We start from the raw sequence: 8485 nt of genomic DNA on the forward strand, positions 1-8485 counted from the left end.
CATTAAAATCATTTATTTCAAGGCCATTATTTAATCCCTACAAAACCTAGAGAATCCAGACTGGGGAAGATAAGAAGATTTGGTCGTACTCTCGATATAAAAAAACTAAAACCCACTTCGATTCAAATGATTGAATCTCATTTCTGAAGAGTGCTCAATTTATAGGAGGAAAGTAGTCAGAGTCATTCTGTAATGACACCAAGTACAGGAAATAATTTGGCCAAAACCTTTCATCCTTTTTTATACTTGTTTAACTTTTCCCGTGCACTGTTGTAAATCCATCTTCTACACACATTCTGTGAAGCCGTAGCTCAGGATTGATGCAGACAGCTTTTAAAATATTGACTGACCTGTGGAAAACCCTCTGAAATGGCAGGTTGCCCAGCTGAACAAAGTGAGTGATAATAAATGATGGAATGATTGATTGTACAGTGAATCAGAACATCAGCACGCGTAACCTTTCAGAAGAAAGACACCTGCTCCTGTGTCGTTTGGTGGTAAAACAAACAAAAGTCAAACACACCCATTAAAAATGGACACTCCAATCTGATTCATGCAGTAAAACCAGAATAGCGATGTGTGCCATGAATAATTATTCCTTAAAAGCAAATCAGGAAAAGCAAGTACCAAGATGATTATTTGTTCACGAGTCATTTTTGTTATATAGTGCACGCTCATGCTGAAAAGCAAAGGTGTTACCAAGCTTTCCAGATGATATTGCTTGGCAGAGAGAAAACACTGATGGTAATTTCTATTTCGATGTTTCCATCCACCTCTGAAGTACTGCGTCAGCTCTTAGCTGGAGTTTTCCTTTTCTTTAAAAACATGCCTTTCAGACATGGCATTCATCTGCTGGAGTTAGTTTATTAGGCCAGACACTTCTTCTTTTGTCCTCCACTTGTTTTTAAGGACACGTTGCACATTATTTGATCATGTGCCAAATGTTCTGCTAATAGCTTTCGGGAATCACCTTGTTGGTGCTAAAATACCAATTTTTTCCTGTCAAACTGGGTTATCTTTGGCAATTTTGTAGATTGTAGATAAAGAAATAGGAACAAATTGTGTTTTTTGTGACAGGCTGCTAGCAACAAAGTGTCTAAAGCTAGAATATAAAAATGCTTCTTTTCTAAAAAATCTTTCATGCATGGGCAGAACACAACACTGGTTCATTTCCCGAGTTAGGTTCAGTTTTCTTCAATACTTGAATGATAGGGGGAAAAAAATCCTGTGAACATGGTCAGGTGTAAAGCCAATGAAAAAAAGTCCAAACAAAAAACTTTGGAAGACCTTCAGAAAGCCTGAAGAACTAGAAGTCTGGCTCCTTGGAAGGAATATATACAGATATGAGGTGTGGCTCAAGACTTTTGCACAGTACTGTATGCACATATACACATTTCGTCCCCAGTGCATGTTGTTGCTGTGTAATCAGTTGCTGTCTCTGCAGTGCTGTCTCCCAGCTGATCTGTAGTTAATCTCTTTGAGCTCTCCAGTGGGAGGAAATGATGAAGGGAGGAAGAGGAAGACAGAGAAATCTAGTTACTCTCTGCTGCTGCTTCCCGATGAGATTCCTGTAGCTAGCGCTCCCCGGGGAGTGCTCATATGTCTAAAACCCTTGCGAGTGATTATGGTGATAGTGTGTGTTTACGTGCGTGGGCTCATGTTTGCTTATGGAGTGAGACATAACTAAGTGTAAGCTTTTTGACATTTCAGTTTCAATATCAGGCAGAGTACTCTGAGAGCCGCGGGGAGTTAATGTCTTTATGAAATATGACAGATTTTAAGCATCATCTGCAAAAGATGTAAGGAATTCCTGACCGTTTCTGGACTGATATTTAAGGTTCTTTAAGACTTAAACATCTTTCTGTGAAACACATAAAAAGCTGACCCATTATTTCTTTTTCCGTTTCAGTGAATTGGGACTGCCCGAAGGTGAAGTGCAGGTCAGGAGAGATTAAGTTGCTCCAATACAAAAAAAAAAAAAAAAGCAGACCCACATTTTCTCTGGCAGTGAGTCTGTCAAACAAAGCAGTCTTCAAAGTAAGTCCAGCAGATTGAGGACATGGCTGTTCCTGGTGATGGTTCCATTTGGTGGCTTTCCAGGTGGCAACCATGCTGACAGTTCTGGGCTGTTCCGCTGCAGGCTCCGCTCGCTGATATCTCTCCTGACATGCACTTCACCTTCGAGCACAAGAGATCAGCTGTGGAGAAGATGGAGAAATCGTTTTTCCCTACTTTCGTCAGCTTTTGCTCTCCCTCAAAAGAAGCGTGTGAGTGGGGAATGAAAAAGCAGGCAAGACGAGGATCTAACTTTTATCCGAGCTTAAGCGAAAACAGGTACACGCGTGTTCCCAGACAGAGCAAACGCTTTCACACATGCTGTCCCAGCAAATGCATACTTTCTCATCCCACTGTGCCTAAAGGAGTTCTCACAATTTGTACAAGATGAGAGGCAGAGGGGGAGGGAAAGGAAGAGGCAAACTGACAGAGAGAGAGGAAGAGAGAGGCAGAGAGAGATTGGATGCATTCTCCACCTTGCTTCACTTCTCCCTGGCACCTAGAGGCTTCTCCAAAGCTTTTAGTAAAAACACAAGCGGGTGTGTGGTGGATCAAACAGCAGCGGCAGCCACTTCCCAGCCTACCCAGCAGACTGTGCCTTTGATATTTCAGTCACTATCAGTCAGTGTGTTGTGTCTGTTTTATACACTGCCGGGTAAATGAATATTTTTGGTCCTCTCTCCACCCTCCAGCGCACAGCTGTTCCCATCACCCATCTTCCTCCTTCACCTTCAAACCCCGCCCCCAACTTATATACCACCATCAGTTGTCCCTCTCCTTTGTCTCACAGTTTGTTCAGCTCTCTTCTCCCAAGACTGACGTTAACTGCTTGCTGTGTTCCTTGCTTAGGTGCCAGTTTAAGGTGGATGAGACATTTGCAATTATAATTACTGCCAACCCTGTGTGCAGAAGGCACTGCTGGTTTTCACTATTGTTACTGTCTGTGTTTGAGGAAGTGGCATCAAGCCATTTTTCGACAAGCTTTTTGCGACATGTTAATTAAAGATGTTGGCCATTTGCCATCTTTACTTCCCCCCCCCCCAAATCTTTGATCATCCTAATTGGTATCTCTTGTCTTGACATCCTTTTGTAATTGAAGTTTAATAGGAGAGAAGCCATAAAACAGGTAAAGCAACTGCCGGCAGTGGCACAACAGTTCCCTTTGGTTAGGAGCTTACATTTTCTTTGGTTTGGTGTTATTGATAGGTTTGTAGCATAAACCTATTCGCTGGAACGTTCAAGACAATTCTACTACACAGCAAAAGCAAGACACGAGTAGGCAAAGTTCTTTGTGTTACTCATATGTGAGGGAGAGAACCACGACAAGCACCGTTCCTTCACTTGACCCTCCTTTATTGAGGTTCCATGAATATACATAGGTTCATTAACATACACGTGAACAAAGGTACCAGTCTGTATATTATGTAGGTGTGTGTGTGTGGGGGTGTGTGTGTGTCAGAATGTGAGCCCATAAACAACTTCCCTAAACCTGCTGGTCTGGAAGTCCAGCAGTTCATCTAAACAAAAACACTTATACTTAAACAGATATACGTGTGTTTGCTATGCCATATGTCAGACGAGAAGATACAACCTTGCTCATGATCCCAAGAGTTGTGTGATCTGTGCCAGAACGCACCCCCCTCTTCATGCTACACAGAGTTGTTACAGACCTCCTAGGATGAGACGTTCTTTCAATCTACAAATGATTATATACTTCTAAGCATATATAAATATATATTTCTAGGCATAAATGACAATCCAACAATACAAATCTAACAGTTATGCTTTGGATTCAAAAGTTTGCAGTGCCATTCAAGGCACAGCCCTCATGATCATGTGACTCAATGAATCTGCACAGTCTGTGCAAACTGATGCCCACTGTTTGCCATCCTGGTAATGAAAGACTTTAAGCACACTTGTTTTATTTTCTTGTGTTATTCTTTTTATAACCAAACGTAACTGTTTTATTACTCAGAGCAAAGGTGTCCTCTAATGTGAACATAGTTGCGCCTGGTCTAACACAGCACATTACCAAATGCAAATGCATTAGCTCAACCTCAAACTTTCCTTTACTTGTCAGCTGGATGAGAGTTTCTAATAAAATCCATTCGACTAACTGCATGCTCGCTTTACATTTCCAGGTGCTGGATTATAATTGAGCTTTTAACTCCCCGCTGTCTCAAAAGAGCAGGCATGAGCTGAGGTTAAAGTCAAGCATCAGCTGAGCTTTTGCTGTTTTGTTAAATGGCTTTGGTCTAATGTGGGGACGGGATTTTAAAATCTTGCCTCCAGACTAGATTTCGTGGAGGCATCTCGAGAAGCTAAAAGACACTTTTCATTGGCATGCTGCGAAACAGTATTACAAACAGATTTAAGCGGTCGCTTTAATCTCGTTTCTCTTTTTAAAAATATCTTCTGTAGTGACTTATACGATTATTGAACATTTTTAATGGCGTGTGCTACAAAAGGTTCCCCGTAAACGTGTCCTTTAAAGTGTTTTGAAACTCTTATATCTTTATGTGCGCCAAAGGGACTTAAGACCTGCTGAGTAAGCATGCGTGTATAATGTGCATTCAACACTGTCCAATACGAACGTGTCCACCTCAGGTCTCCTTGTGCTCTCACTCTCACTACCAATATTTACCTTTCATAGTAAGACATTGAAAGACTTACTGAAAAATCTGTGTCTTACAAAAGATGAAAAAGTAATTTTTGTGCTGTCGTGCATCTGTATTGTACATTTCATTGAAAAAAATTTATTACCATATGTGGTTCACTTAGCCCCTAATAATGACAGTTATGGATGCACGTTTCCTTATCTAGTATCTTTTGGAGAAATTTTTGTAATATTCCAAGGAAATAGGTCGATAATTAAATATGGAAGTATGTTGCAAAGGAGACTAATCATGTCATTGACCATCCTCGCAGGAGACACGTGCTATCAATGTAATGGGGACTAAAAATTCAGATGCAGCACAAGTGGTTTGCTCAATAGGAGATGATTCAGACCTTGTATGCACCCAGTTAGACCAAACGTCACCCCGACAATGATCCTGCTATCTCATATATAGATTAGTTACAAGGTAACAATTCAAGACCCGCTAACATTTTCCTTGTATTGTCAGAACCTCTTGCTCTCTTTATTGCTCACTCTCACAAGCTTTAGTCAGGAGGCCCATTTGCACTCAGGGTCAGCCTTTCCACATCCTGCATTTCCAGAGAGCTAAATGAGACTCTTGCTGTGGCCTCTGCGATTTTATTGATCCCCCTCTGTAGCACTCCAAGTGGAGTTTATGCACTAAATTTAGTTTGGTGCTAAGGGCTCTCATTAATAATAGATCTATCAGCGTGGTGGTGGGGGGCTCTCTCTGATTGATTTCAAAGAGAGAAAGTGTGTGTAACAGATAGAAGAGATTAGAGACAGAGAGAAGAAGAAGAAGAAGGCGATCTGTTTATTTATATGATTCAAATGTCCACAGCGGTCTTAGTCAGCTGTTTTTGAAACATTGTAGGCGCACACAAACCACCCACATCTCCTGGGTGGTAATGCTGTCATCCATCAGCATTTTCATCCCCCAAATACCAGCTTCAGCTACTTTGTGCTGAAAATTTAGTGAATAACTACCTAGATGTACATAAAAGCAGCAAAGTGAGATGAATAGAGAGCAAAAGCCTGTGAAATGGGTTATATAAGCCTGCACGCAGACACACCGTGTTTCAGCGCACAGTTCTCAGACAAATGGGGCAAAGCTCCAGTCATTAAACAGGCACATTTTAAATGTGAAGCAGTCAGATTTCAACAAATCTATTAGCCATCAGTCACAATCAGGCAGGAACCATTGTTAGAAAACGTAAGCATATGAAAGGTAATAATTTAAAAACGTTGATGGATGTAGTATGCTAACATATCAGCATTGAATTCTGTTATGTATTTGCTATATTCAGTGTAATATTTGGTCTATTTAAGTCATTTGCGAAGCAGATTATTTTGTTAGCCAATTAAAAAAAGAATTAGGGGAATATTTATGTTGTATTAAACTGCTGTTTGAAACCTTGGAGTGTTTCAGGTTTCAGATGTGAACATTTCTGAGCTGTTAGTGCTATAAACTACATATGATTCAGTTTTGTTTACAGGCAAGAAACAAGACGTTGCTGTCTTCCATTGTTTTGTACATGGCTACCAACAGCCGTACAGCAATATAGCAATATCTATATTGCTAAAGGGCTTTTATTATTATAGATGCTTTCTAATGTTCATTTACAACACAGCATTAAAAAAGCCTTACCTTAGCTGACCTGACCTGACCTATAACTGTAAATCTCCTATTTTCAGTTAAGTAAACATATTCTGCAGGCGATCACGTACAGTATACTCAGGAGTAAATTAATGAAAAATGACTGTAAAGGCTCCAAGATCCCCGTGACATTAAATTTCTTTATTTTAGACAATGATGATAATAAAAATAACAATAACGACACCATAAGCATGACTAATGCTGCTAGTACTAATAATGGCTTCACCATTTTCTGTGCACAAGCCACGCACGGGGTTACATTTTGAACGCCCGTTTAAGAACAGTGCAAAAACACTGATCAGTAAAAGGCAGTGTAAGAGCGATCTGTTTAATGATTGACTCGACTGCAAAGAACAGCAGTGTTGGCACAGGCTAATATACAGCAGGCTTTAGAGTTTGATGGCTTGTTTAATTCCTACTTACACAGAACATATTAACCAAATCCTGAAACCTGATAAGTGGGTTTAGGTGGGGCAGTTAGTTGTCAGAAGGGATCTTATTTGGGTTGGATCTAGCTGCCTTGCCACAGGGTGCAGCTGTAATGACAGGCCTTTCAGCAGCCACACAACCACACTGAGCACGGCTCATCACAGACAGCAGCCCTACAGGGGAATTATGTGGAGTGACCTGGCACCACAGCACTAGATTTTCCAGCAGACTGCCTCTTGGGTTATGTTGACAGTGAATAAGCCTTGAATTTACTCTGCCAGTCAATAAATCCCCCCTCACCAAACCAATGGGAATTGATGGATCATTGGAGGTGCTCTTTTCTTCCTGTATGTTGCACTTGTTTAACGCTGTGTGCAGCTGTGATGCTAGTGCGCTGTGTGGGCGTGTGTGCACTTCAGATAGACGTAAATATGCATGCATTTGTAAATGCATGCGTTGCTGCAATTTGCCACAGTACGTGATTAGATGATGTCGAACCTGCTCGTTGCTTAGACGTACAGAAATATACATATTTAGTGAAAATTTGCACACACGAGCCCAGCAGAAAATGTCACCATTGTGCTGCAATTTGTGTTTATATCAGTCACAAAACACTGATTCCTCTGACGCCGTAGCACATGGCTAAGGTGTCCATGGCAATGTGTTTGTATGCCTCTGTATTTGCAGTTATTTTATTATGTGCATTAGAGAGCTCTCGGATCAAAGTGTCAAACCAATTCCCAGCGCAGCTCAGCAGGATGCGAGAGGTGTTTGTGTTTCCTAATCAGCCCCCTGCGTAAGAAGCCACTGGCTTTGTCCCCTCTGCCTCTGGAGATAATATGACACATGCAGTTGTCCTGTTTTAATTCATAATAATGGGCTGACTTGTCAGGTTTATTAATCAAAAGAGCTCCCAGAAAGCACAGCCTTGTGGGGAGTCGCGCACAAAGAATCGCATATCTGAATAAAATACTGCCGGCATGGTGAACCCTCAAGTTCAGATAGTTAAGCAATGATGTCTGTGTGAACCCCGAGAAGTAGCTGAGAGACCCGAGCATCCTGCAGCTGTTAAGTGTCTGAGTGTGACAGGCGTCAGCACAGCCAGACCTCGACCTTGCATATCTCAAACAGCTTGATTACCTGCAATCTACCAACATGTCATGCTGCCCACTGCAAAGGAGGGAACAACATAATGCATAAGTGCAGGATTTCAACCAAACTTAGGGCTTAAACAGTGCAGCTTCTTTTGCAGCTCTAATATGTAATGCAACAAGCTTAACCGATTTTACTATTAGTTTGAAAATGCTGTGTTGGGTTTGTCAGATACAGATCAGTATTTTGCGATGATTATAATTATCCACACAACTCCATGGGAAGTACATTTATACCAAATGTTTTTTGTTGTTGTTGTTTTTTTAATAGTGCATGATCTAAATTCTCAATGTCAGTGCCCAGTTCAGGAAATAGTATGAGTTCATACAGTACACTGCAGCAAAAAGTAATGATATGGAGATATGTTTGCCTCAGGCGCTAAAGGCTGTGTGTTTTTTGTCGACATCCTCTTTGGTAAGTGGGCTGCCTTTGCGCACAAGGTTATACCAGATGCTGCTTTAACTTCGAGACATGTATGTTTCATACCCATAGCTTTATCCTACATGCTGATTTTGGACATTTAGGTCAAGATATTTTAGTAGCAGCATCATTTT

This window comes from Astatotilapia calliptera, chromosome 12 (genome assembly GCF_900246225.1).
Source record: "Astatotilapia calliptera chromosome 12, fAstCal1.2, whole genome shotgun sequence".
Lineage (NCBI taxonomy): Eukaryota > Metazoa > Chordata > Actinopteri > Cichliformes > Cichlidae > Astatotilapia > Astatotilapia calliptera.